This window comes from Dasypus novemcinctus, chromosome 18 (assembly GCF_030445035.2).
Source record: "Dasypus novemcinctus isolate mDasNov1 chromosome 18, mDasNov1.1.hap2, whole genome shotgun sequence".
NCBI lineage: Eukaryota > Metazoa > Chordata > Mammalia > Cingulata > Dasypodidae > Dasypus > Dasypus novemcinctus.
In genome coordinates, this window is record NC_080690.1 from 64,288,595 (window position 1) to 64,307,542 (window position 18,948).

Below are 18,948 nucleotides of genomic sequence, written 5' to 3' on the forward strand. Positions count from 1 at the left end.
TTTTATTTTGATGTCATCAATTTGATCTACTTTATTGTTGTTGCTTGTGATTTTGTTGTCATATCTTAAGAATCTATTACCAAATCCCAAATCATGAGGATTTGCCCCTATGTTATCTTCTAAGAATTTTGTAGTTTTAGCTTTTATGTTTAAGTCCTTGATCCATTTTGAGTTAATTCTTGTATAGTGTGGGGGAGGGGTCTAACCTCATTCTTCTGCATGTGGCTGTCCAGTATTCCCAACACTATTTGTTGGAAAGACTATTCTTTCCCCACTGCATGTGCTTAGCATCCTTTTCAAAAATCAATTGGCCATAGATATAGGGGTCTATTTCTGTACTTTAAATTCTGTTCCACTGATCTATTTGCCAATATTTGTTCAATTGCAACACTTTTTAAAATTACTTTTGCTTTGTAATACAATTTGGGGAGGGGGTACTGGGCCTGGGAATTGAGCCCTGGGGAAGCCAGCTCTCAGCCACTGAGCCACATCAGCTCTCCTGAATTGCTTGCTTGCTTCCCCCCCCCCCCCCTGCTTGTAGGAAGCACCAAGGAGTGAACCTGGGTTCTCCCATGTGAGAAGCAGGTGCTCAATGGCTTTAGCCACACCTGATGCACTATAATACAGTTTTAAATTGAGAAATGTGAGTCCTCCAGAGCTGTTCTTCAAGATTGTTTTGGCTGTTTTGAGTCCCTTTCAGTTCCATATGGATTTGAGGTTTGGTTTTTCCATTTCTGGAAGAAAAAAAAAGGCTGCTGGAATTTTCATAGGGATTATATTGAATTTGTATATATTTCTTTGGGTAATAGTGACATATTAACAATGTTAACTTCTAATCCATGAGCATAGGATATCTTGCCATTTATTTGTTTCTTTAATTTTTTCATCAGTGTTTGTAGTTTTCAGTATACAAGTCTTTTGTATATTTAGTTAAATTTTAAAAAAACTCATGCAACCTGAATCCCATAGGAGGGAAAATATGTTTCATTAAAATCAGTATTTCAGCCCTAGTTCATCATATCCCAAGGATCAAGAAATCACACAATAGAAAACCCTTATAAGTGGTGCAGTAAGTACTTAAGTTAAAACCTTCACTTTATCACTGAGGAGATAGAATTTAGAAAGAATCAGTTTGATCATGCCAGTGTAATGATGTATATGACAAAATCGATGTCCAAAATGGATATCCACGTGTAAAAGAATGAAATTGGATCCTTACTTCACACCATATACAAAAATTAACTAAGCAGATCAAAGACCTAAACATAAGTTAAAGCCATAAAACTCTTAGAAGAAAATGGGGAAAACCTTCATACCCTTGGATTTGATGGTGATTTCTTAGATATGACACCAAAAGGATGAGCAACCAAAGAAAAAATAGATAAAAATTGACTTCAATAAAATTTAAAAACAGGTTTTCATAATTGGTTTTCTGGAGCATACCTTCACAGGATGCTAGGTACTTTAGAAGATCAGTATATCTCAATTTGCATGCCATGTCAGACGTCTCTGACCATCCTCAGGTTCTGTGATTTGCTAGAACTCACAGTACTCGGTATATTAGTCATAATGATGACCATGACTTCTTAGAGTGAAAAGATACAAAGCAAACTCAGCAAAGGGGCAGGCCCTGAAGGTACAACTAAGCCCAAATGCCTAAGGCCTCTACTTACGCTCTGTCTTCCAGCTTGCGCTTATAGCCCCATGGAGAGTTCCCTCAACCAACTGAGTGATGAAGAGACAATTCAGTACTGATATGCAGGTGGTTCTGCATAATAATATGTGAGGACCCCCAAAAATTCACAGCTGTAGCATACTAGCCCCTTTCTGGGACATGTCTGAGGGACATTGATTAAAGGAAATTTTCCCAGTGGAAATCCTCAAAAGTTTTGGGCAGTTTACCTGATCATCTGGCAGAAGAAATGGCCAGAGGTAAGAGTCTATTGTTTCATGGGTTTTGGCCAATTGTTTGGCTGATGGTCAGTTTCTTGGAGGGACATGATTGGAAAATTGTTTGCTAGGAGGTTTTGGGAAAAGTTATGTGGATAGACCTCTCCGAATGGGCAAATAATATGAATATATGTGTGTCCCATGTAAATGGTCATCAAAAGGTAAGCTCATCAAACAAGGATTTTAATCAAATAGATAGTATGACCCAGTCTGTAGATACCGATCTGCCTCTTTCCCCAGCCACTCCTGTCACTACTTGAGCTCATTAACAAAGTGACCATGGTGGCTGAAACAGAGATTATGAATGGAGTTTAGCAACCTGAACTTTGATTTACCAAGGCCACCCTGGCTCCAGCCACAGCTGAAAATCCAATCTGCCAGCAGCAAAGACCACTGATTTCCTTTACGGAACCAATCTCTGGGATGATCAGCTGGCTACGCTGGTAGCAGGTGGAGTATATTGTACTGCTTCCATCATGGAAGAGACAGTGCTTTGGAATAGACATTTATTCTGGATATGGATTTGCCTTCCCCGTACACTATGCTTCTGCCGAAACTGCCATCCATGATACTAACATCCATCATCATGGTAGTCCACACAGCGTTGCTTCTGATAAAGGAGTTCCTTTTGTAAAAAATTAAGTGCAGCAATAGGCCTATGCTCATGGAATTCACTGGTCTTACCATATTCCACATCATCCTGAGGCAGCTGATTTGATAAAATGGTGGAATGGTCTTTTGAAGGCTCAAATTACAGTGGGTGATAGGTGGCAATACCTTAGAGGGCTAGGGAAATGTCCTCTTGGATGAGTGCATACTCTAAATCAGTGTGCCTTACATGGTGCTATTTAATCCATAACCAGGTTTCGCAAGTCCGGGAAGCAAGGGGTTGGAAATTGGAATAGCTCTATTCACTATTACCCTAGAGATTCATTAGAAAAATCTTTGCTTCCTGTGCCCACATCCTTAAGCTCTGCCATTGTAGAGGCATGCTTCCACCTCTACAATGTAAAGAATGCATCCACCAGGAGTCACAATGATTGCATTGAACTAGAAGTTTGAATTACCAACCAGTCATTTTGGGGTCTCCTGACTTAGAACCAATAGTAAAAGAAGGGAAGTTATACTGACTAGGGTGATTGATCCTGACAATCAAGTGGAAATTGGGTTGCTACTGAACAATGGAGGTAAGAAAGAGTATGCTTGGAACACAGGAGATTCCTTAGAGTATCTCTCAGAACTTCCATAACTTGTGATTAAAGTCAAAGGAAAAACACAGCAACTCAACTCAAAGGTATGACTGCTAATGTACCAGACCCTCCAGGAATGAATATTTGGGTGAAGCCAAGAAACAACCATCAGTGGTGCTTGTGAAGAGCAAAGGGAATAAGGAAAGAGTAATGGGAAAAGGTAGTTTTATATAAATAACAGTTAAAACCATACGACCAGCCACAGAAATGATGACTACAATAGTTGTATGTCTTCCTTGCTTTGTATGAATATGTTTGTATATATATTAAGAAAATATTTTTCTTTCCTCTGCCATTCCCTTAACATGAGATTTATTAATAACAGTTCAATTTATATAATAGCATTTATGTTACAGGATATAAAAGAAGATACTTTGCATCTTTTTCTGGGGGAAGGTTTAGTTTTTGTTTTTGTTTTTTTTACTGAACATGGGATAGTATCATGTCAGGTTGAAGTATGTCTTTGTTACTGTTTTTATGTGGCAATTAAGTATGATTTAAGGAGATATGTATAGATGCCAATTTGACAAGCGTTAGACTCATGATCAGTTTTATGTGTCAGCTAGGCTACAATCCTTTTATTCAATCAAACACTAATCAAGGTGTTTCTGTGAAGGTATTTTGTAGTTGTGATTAAAGTTTATAATCATTTGACGTTGAGTAAGGGAGGTTTTCCTAGAGAACCTAGGCAGATCTGACTTACTCCACTGAAAAACCTGAAGAAAAGAACTGAAGCTTCCCTTGAGGAAGAAGAAATTCTACCTGTGAGCAACAGTTTCCGCTCATGCCTGAGAGTTTAGCCTGCCTTTCCTGACCTCATAACCTATGGATTTAGGACTTGCCCAGCCAGCCCCTACATATAAGCCAATTCCTTTCAGCAAATTTCTTAATACATATCTCCTATTGGTTCTTTTTCTGTTTGAGCGCTGAATGATAGTCTGTTTCCTGTTTTTAACTCTTCTAAACCACCATGCAATTAAAATTAGAAAAATAAAATCCAAAATCTTACCATTATCTTCTTATCAAGGAATTTTAGAAGTAGGAATGTTGTATTACTGATTATTAATTTTAAATAATTTGATCTATATTGCCCAATTACAATGCTCAGCATTTCTAAAAATGTTATCATGGTTGCATGTAAAGAGGTCAAATGCCCAGAAATGGAGAGAAATGAGACAATAGAAAATCCCAGTTGATATTGATATTGGAATTATATTGACTTCAAAATAACTTTACATCTTTTTAAGAAAAGGAATGAAAAGGCGAAGGTAATAATAGACTCTTTAAAATCAAATTTTTGGTATGTTTATTCAAGGTTGTGATGGCATAAAATATTTTTTAAATTCTCTTTTTAAAAAGTCTAGAAATTTGCATATACATATATACATAATGCATATTTAAATGTTTGTGTGATTCCAGGAAATGTTTAAATGATGCAAAATGGTTTTTCCTGGAAGACATTATTTCATTTCAACTCTCTCAAATGGGAGCAATTTTTCCTGCCACTGGGGTTGGTGTCCTCCTTGCTCTATATTGCGCTTTTGAAGCAATTCCACTGTCCTTCTTAATACTCTCAACTTTAATTCTCTTATTATCAGATTATACCAAATATTGTCCTCCTTCCTCATAGTTATTTACTGTTTCATAAGTAATTCTCCCCTGGTTCCTTGAAGATTTTTATCTCCTAGCTCACTGTTACTTTCCCAGCAATATTTCCATAATAATTCTGGCTTACTTCAAAATCTACCTTAATAATCCTGGCCACTCAGTTCCTTGAACTCCATACTTCCAGTGAGCTCATCTGCCACCCTACTTCAGACATTCTTCTCTGGTCAGATTCTAGGCATTACCATCTCCAATAACGGCGAATCTTCCATAACAGTTGCTGCACTACACTTTCCAACCACCTCCTCCCATATTTCCAGCTCATCTCTTTTGGTTCCTTGTACCAACAATCTTTTGACTTCACCAGTACTTTCAATCTACTGAAACTACCCCTACTCTTCTTTACCTGCGTCATGTCCTCACTGCCAGTCAAGTCTGTCTCTTGTCTGGAAAGGACAGAAGGCTTCCACTTATGTCTCACTGCCTAGAAATATGCCTCATGAAAACCCCTAGCTAGAAGAGGGGAGAAAGCAAGCACATTTCTTTCAAAAAGGGTTTTAAATAGAGGCTGCATGAGCCAGTTCATAATGTCTGCCCAAAATAAGCTGCAGATGAAGTATATTTCCTAGGATGCTAGCTTTTATTCCACCTCAGGAAAGCCTGCTGATCTAAGTGATGTTTGGGTTATTTTTAAAATGCTGAGTCCCACTCTGGTTCTAGTTTTCAAGTAATTCTCAGCCTTTGGAATTGAGCAGTTATTCATAATAAATTGTTAGATACTTTGTAAGGATCATGATTGTGGTTTGGTATCATGTCCTGTAAGTGGACAGACATACCTGTGAAACAACTAACTCTGAGCAGTGTGATAAGTGTAATGAAAGAGGTATTTTAAATGTGCCATGAAGGAGAATGTACAATTCATGATGAGTGAGTAGGAAATTGGATCCGAAATACTATTGGGCTAATCAGCTAACATTATTTTGTTAATTGAAATGTAATTAACATACTATAATATTAACTCATTTTAAAAGATACACTTTTGTGGGGTTTAGTATACTCACAAAGTTGTGCAACCATCACTACTAATTCTAGAACTTTTTCATCACCCCCAAAAGAAACTCCCTACCATTAGCAGTTACTCCTTCTTCCTTCTTTGCCATAGTCCATGGCAACCAATAATCTATTCTCTGTATCTATGGATCTGCCTATTCTGAAACTTTCATTTAAGTGGAGTCATGACATTTGGCCTTTCGTGTCTGCCTTCTTTCACTTGGTGTAATGTTTTCAAGGTTCATCTTTGTAGTAGCATGTATTAGAGACTCATTCCTTTTGGCTGAATAATATTCCATTGTATGTTGGGACATGTCGAAAGGACAGAAGAGCCAGTTTGAAGATCCTCCCGTTTGCCATTCTGAGCAAATAAATTATGATCATAATGGAATAGAGAGGAAGGAGGGCCAGATGGAAGGAAGGAAGGGAGGGAGGGAGAGAGGGAGGGAGGGATCCTGCTGATAGTAGAATGCAAAGGCATAAATGTAGAAGGAATAATGGAATTAGAAAATCACCATTTGGCAATCATAATAGTAATAATTGATTCAAGCAAGAATCATCAAAGAATTCTGATTTAAAATTTGACTGCCATCTTCTCCTTCCACTTGGCTCTCTCTTCATAAAGCTTCCAGTAAGGGGCTTAAGGCCCAAACTTATTCAATAGGTCTACAACTCAACTAAAAAATAGCATCTTCAAAAAGTCCTATTTACAATGTGTTCATAATCACAGGAATGGATAAAGATTAAGAACATGTGTTGTTGTTGTTTTTATATTTCTCCCCTTCCCCCCACCCCCAATGGTCTGCTCTCTGTGTGCATTCGCTGTGTGTTCTTCTGTGTCCACTTGTATTCTTGTCAGTGGCACTGGGAATCTGTCTCTTTCTGTTGCGTCATCTTGCTGCGTCAGCTCTTTGTGTGTGTGGTGCCACTCCTGGCAGGCTGCGCTTTTTTCATGCTGGGTGGCTCTCCTTACAGGGCACACTCCTTGCACGTGGGGCTCCCCTATGCAGGGGACAGCCCTGCGTGGCACAGCACTCCTTGCACACATCAGCACTGCATGTGGGCCAGCTCACCACACAGGTCAGGAGGCCCTGGGTTTGAACCCTGGACCTCCCGTGTGGTAGGTGGGCACCCTATCAGTTGAGCCAGATCTGCTTCCCAAGAACATGTGATTTTACTGGGGTACATGATTCAACTAACCACAGAGGCAGTTTACAGAAAAGGCTACCAGATTTAAGGAAATGCTTAAATTTATTAGAAATCAGAGGGATTTAATTAAAGCAGTGAAATGCCACTCTACTCTTAAAAGACTACTAGGAGTTCCTTGAAGCAGTGAGGTAAGTAATAGGCAATGGTGAGTCCCTGTGAGTTGTTATTCCTCAAGGACTGGGTATTGCAGGCTAAGTAAAGACCTGCTTAAGCTTCTTGCAGGGTGTCCTTACATTGTATAAGAGAAGAGAATCTGGATGACTTTTATTTCTTTTCTTGAATAACTGCCTTTGATCAAATATTCAGTACAAGTTTGAATAAGAGTGGCAAGAACAGCATTCTTGTCTTGTTTATTTATCTTTGGGGCAAAAATTTCAGACTTCCATCATAATTATGATGTTAGCTGTTGTTTTTTCATAGAACCTATTTATCAGGTTGAGGGAATTTTCCTCCATTTCTAGTTTGTCGTGTGTTATTTTATTAAGAATGAGTGTCTGATTGTTTTCAAATGCCTTTTCTGTTCTATTGAGATTATCATGTAATTTTTATTCTATTGATATGGTATAGTACTTTCATGTGTGGATACTTTTGTAGTAATCCATTTTTACCTTATTGATTTCTGCAAGATCTGTAGTCATAGGCCTTGTTTCATTCCTAATATTAGTAATTCATATCTTTCTTTTTTGTCAGTCTTTCTAGAGCAGTATTTTTGATCATTTCAAATAACCAGCTTTTTGTTTCATTGATTTTATCTATTGTATTTCTATTTTCAATAGCATTGATTTCTGCTTTTATCTTTTTTTTTTTTTAACTGTATGCTATCATTTATATGACATTCTGAAAAAGTCAAACTATAATGACAGAGAACAGTTCCATGCCTGCTGGGGTAAAGGTGGGGTAAAGGACAAAAAGAGACAATGCAAAGGAATTTTTATGAGGTAAAATTATACTGTACCTTGATTGTGGCAGTGATCACTATCCTATGCATTTGTAAAAACTCATACAACTATACACTAAGAAGAGTCAATTCTATCATATGTAAATTGAGAATATGATAGCACTTTTAAAAGATTGTACAAGTCATGCATATTCACTAATTTTTTAAAAAAGATTTATTTATTTCTCTCCCCTTCCCCCCCACCCCGTTGTCTGTTCTCTGTGTCTATTTGCGGTGTCTTCTTTGTCCACTTATGTTGTTGTCAGCGGCACGGGAATCTGTGTTTCTTTTTGCTTCGTCATCTTGTTGTGTCATTTCTCTGTGTGGGCGGCACCATTCTTAGGCAGGCTGCACTTTCTTTTGCCCTGAGTGGCTCTCCTTATGGGGCACACTCTTTGCACATGGAGCTCCCCTATGCGGGGACACCCCTGTGTGGCACAGCACTCCTTGTGCGCATCAGCAGTGCACATGGGCCAGCTCCACCTGGGTCAAGGGGGCCCAGGGTTTGAACCGAGGACCTCTCATGTGGTAGACAGACGCCCTAACTGTTGGGCCAAGTCCGCTTCCCCACATTCACTATTAAAAATTACAAATTACAGGGAATACTTTTATCTTTGTTATTATCTCTTGTCTTGCTTTAGGTCTGATTCTTCTTTTTCTGTTTTTAAGGTGAGCACCTGGATTATTTATTTGAGACTTTTTTACTTTTCTAGTATAAGCATCTACTGCTATAAATTTTCCTCTCACCTCTGTGTTAGCCACATTCTGCAAATTTGGATGTTATATTTTCAATTTCATTCAGTTCAATGTATTTTTTAAAATTTACCTTGAGACTCCCTCCCCCCCCTTTTTTTTTTGACCCATGTGTTACTTATAAATTTATTTTTAGTTTTAAAGTGTCTTGGGATTACCCTCTTTTCTTTCTGTTATTGATTTCTAATTTGATTCCATTGTGGTCAGAGAACATACTCTATATTATTTCAATTCTTTTAACTTTTATGAGGATTGTATTGTGGTACAGAATAGGGATCATCTTGGTATTTTTTCTATCCATTGTTGAGGGAGGCGTTTTGAAGTCCAACCATAATTGTGGATTCTTCCCTATTTGCTTTACATACATTGCAGATCTGTTGTTTGGTGCACACACATTTAAGATTCCTATATCTTCTTGGTGGATTGACCTTTTTCATATTGACCTATATTAGTATAGTCATTCCTCATTTGAGTAATGCTAATATGGTAAAACTTCTTCCATCCTTTTAGTTTAAATATATGCATACCAGTGTTTCTCATACATAGCATATTGTTGGGTTTTTAATTTTTTAATCCACTCTGCCAATCTGTCTTTTAATTTGTGTATTTACATTATTTACATGCAATGTAATTATTGCTCTCTTAGGGCTTAAGTCTGCTATTACACTTTTAATTTGTTCTCTGTTTTTCAGTTGTCTGTTTTCTTTTCCCCCCTTTGCTGAAAGGTTACTTGAACGTTTTTTAGAGTTCGTTTTGATTTATCTAGTTTTTTAGTGTATCTCTTTGTGTATTTTGGTGGCTGCTCTAGGTATTATGTTATACATATATAACTTGCCAATATGACTGCTATCAACATTTTACCAGTTTGAAGAAAACTTACTTCCCTCTAACTCATTTTATCCTCTCCCATTCATAATATACTTTTCTTACTATAACCTCTATATGCATTGAGAACCACATTTGACAGTGTTATAATTTATTATTCAACCATCAATCCTAATTTAGAAAACTCAACAGAAGAAGGAAAGTTATTGTATTGACCAATATTTTTGCTTACTGGATTTTTTCTTTATTCCTCAATTTCCAACCTTCCTTCTTTTACTTTTATCATTTCCCTTTTGTTTAGAGGACTTAAGACTTTTTTTTTTAGGTACCCAGGATTGAACCCAGGACTTGTACATGGGAAGCAGGTGCCCCCAATGATGGTTGGTTTTTTTCTTTTCTTTTCTTTTTTTAGGAGGTATCAGGAATTGAACCTGGAACCTCATATATGGGAAGCAAGCACTCAACCACTTGATCTACATCTGCTCCCCAGTTAGTCTTTTGGATATGTTTGCTGGCTACAGATTCTCTTTGTTTCCCTTCAGTTGTGAATGTCTTCATTTTCCCTTCATTCCTGAAGGAGATAGTCACTGAATATAGAATTCTGGGTTGACAGTTCTTTTCTTTCAACACTTGAAAAATGCTGTGCCATTCCCTTCTGATTCCATGTTTTCTGATGAGAAATCCACTATCATTTAAATTGTTTTTCCTTGAAGGGAACTCATTATTTCCTCTGGATCCTCAATATTTTTTCTTTGTGTTTGGTTTTCAGAAGTTTGACTATGATTTGTCTCGGTGTGGATTTGTCATTATTTGTTCATTTATCATCCCATCTGAGGTTTACTCAGCTGCTTAAAACTGTTTATGTTGTGCCAAATTTTGAAAACTTTCTGCCGTTATTTCTTCAATTATACTTTCAGCCCAATCTTCTTTCTCCTCTTCTTCAGGATCTCAGAAGATAGGAATGTTAGATTTTTTTTTTAACAAAATATTTTTTAATTTTGTAAAATTAAAAATAGTAGGCAAACACACACATATATAATTGCAGTTACAAAGCAGAGCAAGGCAAATATATAAATTATTTCAGTTTTAAAAGGAAAGTGTAACAGCCAAATGATGTCCCAATAAGTTTTGAAACTAACTTCATTTTTACCATAGCAGTTCCATTTTATTTCTCTAAGTGTCTTAGCACAATTCTGTAAAATAAGCTTCTAACACCAAAGAGATATTAAGTTCAATGACCATAGCATATGGTACTTGTATTTAAAGCAGCAAGGTCAGTACATACACACACACACAGTAAAAGCAGGAATGGCATTTAACAGAAGTCACTAGTGAGCACTTTTTAAATTGCCTCCTTTTGGAGGTAGTGAGATGGAAATTACTTTTTTACTAAAAAATTTTTAATTTACTAAAATTTCTTTTGCTTTATGTGCATTTGGGAGAAGTTCAACTAACCCCTTTGTATTGGGGGTGGGATTAGGAGGAGGCAGGCGGCAGTATTCATTTCCATGATTTTTTTGTTTTACTTTGGTAAGCTTACAAGTGTGAGATACTTTAATATACTACAATGCATTAGTAATCTGACTCTTAAGAAAGTGTGTACTACAAACTGGGTGTTTTTAAAAAACACTCAAAAGCTAGAGACTTGCTATGATATGGTTCCTATCAAGGAAATCATAGACAAGTTGCTTCATAGGTTACATTTTGCTATAAGGACAATTATGAAGGGATGAAGAGAAATGAAAATACTGAGATGCATGAGAGACCCTTTTTGTTCCAAGCACATTATAGCCCTCCTCCCATCCAAGATAATTTTATACATTGTGCATTCCAAGTTGCTACTGTTAAACCAGAGACTTATTACCTTAGTATGATAAATTCCCCCTCTACCCACTCTGACAAAACTCAAAACTTGGCAAAATAACTTGTTGAGGGTTTTATCTCAGTGATTTCTGCCACAAATTTCTTCAAATATTTATTCCTACCAATCTGGAGTTAAAAATGCAATTAATTACTGAAATGAAAAACAATTTTCTTAGTTTTCCACTGCCACATCTAATCAAAACATTTAAAAAACAATTTGCAGGGTACTAAATTTAGTAAGTACTTAAAAATATTCAAATGTCTTACTTTAGCATAAAATAGCATCCCAGTAAACTAACTGGCATAAGTCAGAATAAAACAATGTGAGAACTTTACACTTTTACCTTTTAGGTTTTCATATACACATAATCTAGTTTCATGGTCACTAACCTGAACCTTTTAACAAAAACCCAAACAAATAATTTATTCTTTAAAAAGGACTACTTACATTTACAGTATATACATTTTGTATTACATCTTACAACAGTAATAACAAAAATGTATTTCTTCCTCCCCCAAAAAAACATATAACAAAATCAAAACTGGTAAACATTAACACACACAAGTAGATCCAAACAAATTACTTAAGGAAAAAAAGAACAAGAAAAAATTGGCTAACAATCCTCAACAGTGTAAACTCCAAGATAAAGAATATAGAAACAAAAATGAAAGCACTTTTAAACCATTTTCAGTGGCAAAGTATACGGTAAAATGAAAAACCAAGAAATGTTAACACATCTCTTAAGATGCCAATAGTAAAACAATTTTATTTTGACATGAATTTGATATTTTTAAAGCAATCCTTAAATGTACATAAAAATGGGCACTTGGTGGTGAAATGAACATGTAATTTGAAAACCTAAGGACATTTCTTTGCTCCAACATTGTGCATAAGAACCTATATAATGGAACAAAACACTCTGCTGCCTAAATCATTGACTATTGGTATTACCATGTCTTAAGTCCATTCCTTTTTTAAAAAAATTTTTATTTACTTTTCTTCCCCCTCCTCCACCCCTGACCTGCTATTTTTACTGTCTGTATCCATTTGCTGTGTGATCTTCTGTATCCATTTCTCTTTTTGTCTTCTCTTCTTCTCATCTGTCTCCTCTAGGATTGACTGGGATTCAATCCTGGGGACTCTGATGTGGAAAGAGGTTCCCTGTCAATTGCCCCACCTCAGTTCCTGGTCTCTGCTGCACTTCACCTTGACTCTCCCCTTCCTCTCTCTTTTGTTGCATCATCATCTTGCTGCATGACTCACTTGTGCAGGCACTGCCTCACCACATGGGCACTCAGCTTGCTGTGTGGGCACTTGGCTCACCATGTGGGCACTTGACTCACTGCACAGGCACTCAGCTCGTCATGCAGGCACACTTTCTCTTCTTTTTTATCAGGAGGCCCCAGGGATCAAACCCAGTTCCTCCCATATGGTAGGCAGAGGCCTTACCACTTGAGCCACATTCACTCCCCCATTCCTTTTTTAAAACACTAAATTTAGGTATTAAATACCAGGATCAAAGAATGATAATTTCCAAGTAAAAACAATTAACTTTTAGCTCTTTAATCTTTAAAGAGAACAATCTCATGTGGTCAAAATCATTTTTGACTTCTAACTCATCTTTTCAGCTGAATTCAATTTGTCTAATGCTGAACTCTAATTTGAAAAAATTAATATTAGTCTTATTTCACTGCCCTTTGTCACATAAGCACTGAATATGTTGGTAATGGCTAATTGACTGTCTTTTGACATTTCTAAAACTGAAGCTATAGATAAGGAGATTTTTTTCCCCCTAAACTTCATCAAAAAGTACTAACAACTGAACAGATGAATAGCTAATTATGGAGACCAATATTTATGATATTTCGTGTTCTCAAGTTAGAACTCAACTCTGATTCTTCTCCTTTTATTTGCATATATAATTGCATATTCAGGGGGAAGCAGACTTGGCCCAATGAATAGGGTATCCACATACCCCGTGGGAGGTCCGCGGTTCAAACCCCGGGCCTCCTTGACCCAGGTGGAGCTGGCCCATGTGCAGTGCTGATGCACGCAAGGAGTGCGGTGCCACACAGGGGTGTCCCCACATAGGGGAGCCCCATGCGCAAGGAGTGTGCCCCATAAGGAGAGCCGCCCAGCACGAAAGAAAGTGCGCCTGCCCAAGAATGGCACTGCACACACGGAGAGCTGACACAACAAGATGATGCAATAAAAAGAAACATTCCCAGTGTGGCTGATAAGGATAGAAGCAATCGGGGGGCAGGGGAGGGGGGGGCGGTGTAGAGAAATTTTTAAAAATTGCATATTCAGGGAAGAAAACTAATATAGTATAGGAATATATATGTTTACCAAATGTTTGGATAAACTGCTGTGGAAAACACTTCAACAAGAAGAATTTCACCAGATTTCAAACGAATAAAGTACTTTGAGTACCAGCACCACAGAAATTTTTTAAAAATTGAAGTATATCATTCATACATGAACACACATAAACAGTAAGTGTATAGTAAAGATTGCGAACTTACAAAATAACACACATAACATCACATAGGGGTCTCATACATCACCCCTCACCAACTCTTTGCACTGGTGTGAAACATTTGTTACAAACTATGCAAGAGCATTGTCAAAAAATTACTACCAACTATGTTCCTTATCTTACATTTGGTGTATTCTTGCCCTAACCCATAGTATTTTTTTAAATGTATTTTTATTACAGATATTGTGAACTTGCAAAACAGTCATACAGATGTGTAGATTTCCCATAGAACTCCACATCCTGGTGGAACATTTGTTACAGATTATGAGATAATATCATCAGACCATTACCATCAATCATGGTCCATAGCATACATTTGGCACACTTTTTCCATACACCTCCATTATCAACACAGTATAGCTTGGCATTAATGCAAGAATATTATAGTATTGCTGTTAACCACAGTCTCTGGTCACATCAATTGTAGTTTTCCCATGTTTCTCCATATTCTCATCACTCTGCAATAGTGATGTACATCTGCTCTAGCTAACAGAAGGACTCTCTTGCATTTGTACCCTTAACCACAATTCTTAACTGCCTCTGGGTTCACTGTGTTATTCAGTCCCTAGGTTATTCTTTCACTTTCTTTCTATTCCCATTTACTTCCCCAGACTACTTTTTTCAGTCACAATCCCATTTATAAACCAGTTGCTACTCACTATAATGTGTTACTATCAACTCTATCCATCTCCACACTTTTATCACAGAGATTTTTAAAAAGCACCTTTCCTTTGAAGAGCTTAAGTAGAGTCCCCCAATTAAGGCTTTAGTACATGCACAGTCCCATCAAATTGTTCCAAACTCATTTGTAAAGCTACATATTAACCAGAAACTCTTTAAAGAGATAAGTCTTTAAAATATAAGCAAGTACTTTCTTTGGATTACACCTGTATTCAAGACTGCACCATATGGCTCATATTCTGAAAATATGCAACACATTCCAAACTTTTTTTAAAAAAAGATTTATTTATTTCTCTCCCCTTCCCCTCCCCCAGTTGTCTGTTCTCTGTGTCTATTTTGCTGTGTCTTCTTTGTCTGTTTCTGTTGTTGTCAGCGGCATAGGAATCTGTGTTTCTTTTTGTTGCATCATCTTGTGTCAGCTTTCTGTGCGCGGGTACACCCGCATGGTACTCCTTGCACGCATCAGCACTGTGCATGGGCCAGCTCCACACAGGTCAAGGCCCGGGTTTTAACTGCGGACCTCCCATGTGGTAGATGGACACCCTAACCACTGGGCCAAGTCCGCCACTCATTCCAAACTTTTAATACTGTCCCTAAGTCATCTAAATAGAAGCCTAAATATGTTCAAACACATTGGCTGGTAACAATTGTAATGAATTATGCCAAAAAAGTGTAATGTCAAATTTTGAAATGTGACCATAACAACTAATTATTAAGATAATGGAATAATCATAAAATGCTTTCTCCAACTTGTAAAATTGCAGAAAATTTGATATTTCACACATTAGATTTAAAGCTCATCAAAATTAAGGTGGTACATACCCACTTCTTTTTTTTTTCATTTTCTCTCTTTATTTTTAAAAACTGTTACATTAAAAAATATATGAGGTTCCCATATATCCCCCACCCCCCTCACCCTACTCCTCCCACATCAACAACCTCTTTCATCATCATGGGACATTCATTGCATTTGGTGAATATATTTTGGAGCACTGATGCACCACATGGATAATGGTTTACATTGTAGTTTATACTCTCCCCTAGTCCACCCAGTGGGCCATGGGAGGACATACAATGTCCAGCATCTGTCCCTGCAGTACCACCCAGGAAAACTCCAAGTCCAGAAAATGCCCCCACATCATATCTTTTCTTCCCTCTCCCTACCCTCAGCAGATACCATGGCCACTTTCTCCACATCAATGCTACAATTTCTTCCATTACTAATCACAATAGTTCCATAGTAGAATATCAGTAAGCCCACTGTAATCCATATTCTATTCCCCCATTCTGTGGACCCTGGGATGGTTATGTCCATTCCACCTCTATATCAAGAGGGGCCTTAGATTCCACATTGATGATGGATGCAATTCTCCTGCTTGCAGTTGTAGGCACACTTGACTCCCTGGTATAGTGGTTGACCTTCACCTCCCTGTTAGCTGGTCAGGGTAAGTCCAATAAACCAGAGGGTAGGAGTTGCAAGTCTGCTGAGGCTCAGGGACTAGCTGTCACATGGACAGTCCAGAGATTCAGGTCTCCTGAGTATATACCAACCCCAGCACCAACCACAGGTCCAGTAAAAGTGACAGAAGAGATGTGTAAAATGGTCACATCTGAGTCCAACTCCATCACACTCAGAAACACAAACTCCAAAGTAGGGTCAACTGACATGGTACTGAATTCCAGAGCCATCTGCTATGACCACAGAACCTGTGGGTCTCTGTAGCCCTCAGGAGAACCAGTACCTGGGGTTGCATCTACTTTGGCTATCTCTGGGACCCTGCTGAGGTGTGCACAAGTGTGACCCCTCTGATGACCTCCTGACTCTTTTTTGGAGGCTCATAGCAATATAAACTCATTCGTCCTTTCCATTTCTCCCTTTTATTCAAGGCCAAAAAGCAGTTTTTAACACCTGATGTTACATGTAGGCCGAGATATTTTGCTGGTCTGAGTTGACCCTTTTATTCAAGGTCTTTTTCTAGTTACGTCATCAGCTGGTGTTTGATAGTAATCCCTCAACACCAAGGAGGCTCATTCCTGGGAGTCATGTCCCACACTGGGGGGAAGGTAATGCATTTACATGCTGAGTCTGGCTTAGAGAGTGGCCACATTTAGCAACATGGAGGCTCTCAGGCATCCTGCAACTCTAGGCCTAGTTCATATTTCAGGCATACAGGCTCATAAGCATAGTTATCAGTATCAAACATACACACTTCTTCTGAACCTTAAATTTTGGATGATCCAAAGAATCAGGAGAAACTGAAAGCATCTTCAAAATCTTCAACCAAAAGAGCATTTATATCATACTTTAAAAAACAACAACACACAATCAGTGGGATTCCAATAAATACCTTCAGGTAAGTTTAATAAGTAAGCATTACAAAAAGTAGTTTGCTACCAGATTGAGGCATTTCTCTGCATAGTCAAACTCTGCTTGTGTTCAAGACTAAAATCTGACCCAAGCCAGGACAAGCAGAAACCATATAGCTATATGCATGAAGCTACCAGATTAATGTGTGTTTTTTTGTAGATTCTTTCCAGCAATGAATCTCCCTCATAAATACATTCTAAGCACCAAGTGAAAACAGAATTTGGAGCTCATTTTAATTTTACACTGGTTATAGCTTTTACTATAAAATAACACTATTAAAATACTTACCTAGCTGTTTAAGACAACATATTAGTTAAAAACTCTTTGAAAATATCATAGGCAACTTAAATAATATCTTTTAAAAATATGGGCTTATTCTTTTGAATTAGTTGTTTTACCTATGTCAAGCAATCTTCTTGCTCTCTGAACTTTTTAAAGTTCAGAAAAACACCCCACAAAGCTTTCTTTGGGCACTAATTTCAACGATGTTGACAGAGAATTTCGACAGTTTAAAGTTTCTTGAATCTCTATCCAAAGTGGCACACTTAATAATTTTAATTTTTTTCAAGGACAGGACAATTTCATAATACACTCAATTTGAAGAAAGTTAGATATTACATTTGACTTGTAAGTGAGGCTTGACATACTGTTCAAATTCTAACACATCAATGCAAGTAGAATGAAAGTAATCATGAAGCAGAAGAGGTTTCTACTTATATTGAGAAAAGTTGACATACGAAAGCTGCATTAGTATTTTATTCTTGAACTAATCCAGAATGACTTTTGTTAGGAAAAAAAATAATGTATTTCCTTTACTGGGATACTTGTTTATCCCCTTAATTCCTCTTTCATCAGTGTTATTAGCAGTTAAAACAGGGAAGCAGACATGGCTCAACAGATAGAGCATCTGTCTACCATATGGAATGTCCAGGGTTCAATCCCCAGGGCATCCTGATCCATGTAGTAAGCTAGCCTACACACAGTGCTGCTGCATGCAAGGAGTCCTGTGCCGCACAGAGGCTTGCCCATATAGGGGTACCCCATGCACAAGGAGATCCGCCCTGTGTGAAAAAAGTGCAGCCCATCCAGGAGTGGCATGCACACATGGAGAAGTGACACAGCAAGATGATGCAACAAAGAAGAGACACAGTTTTCCAGTGCTGCTGGGCACTACTGCAAGATAATGCAAGCAGACGTAGAATACACAGCGAATGGACACAGAGAGCAGACAATGTGGGGGAAGGGGTGAGAAATAAATAAATCTTTAAAAAAAAAGTTAAAACAGTTCAACTAGATAGATTTCTACTCCAAAATACATTTATCTTTGGAAAATAAGGTAATAGTTGTAAAAACACTGTATTAAGAGAATAAAATGCAGTGATCTGAAATATGGGTAGACATATTCACAAATGTGCAAATATTATATACAGAGGTATACAAATACACATTCATAAAGAGAATGGGAAAGTACCTAAAATAGCATTTCTAAATATAAACTTTCATGTTAAAATATTGCTTATACTAAGAGGTGAATTATCATAAATTCCACTTCCTTCTTAAAATTATCTTTAGTTGTTCAGACTAATCTGTGTTTAACTTTCTGTTCTGATATGTGAATATATTAAAATATGATTAATAAAATTATATTGTAACAGCATATTTAAGAAGTCACAGGTGGTGTTGGGGAGGGGCATTTAGTAATTATGGGAAAAAAGAGTCCCCAAATCAACTAAGATTATTAACCCTAGAAGACTAGAGTATAATGATCTGCTTTGTTTGCCAAGGTGTTAAATTTTGCCTTCAGCACTGCAAATTTAATGACCATAAAAGAATGGACCATAACTTTCTTCATACTTCTTCAAAGTTTGCATGCCTGGCTAATCAATAATTGGTAGGGCATATGAATTAAATTTTAGT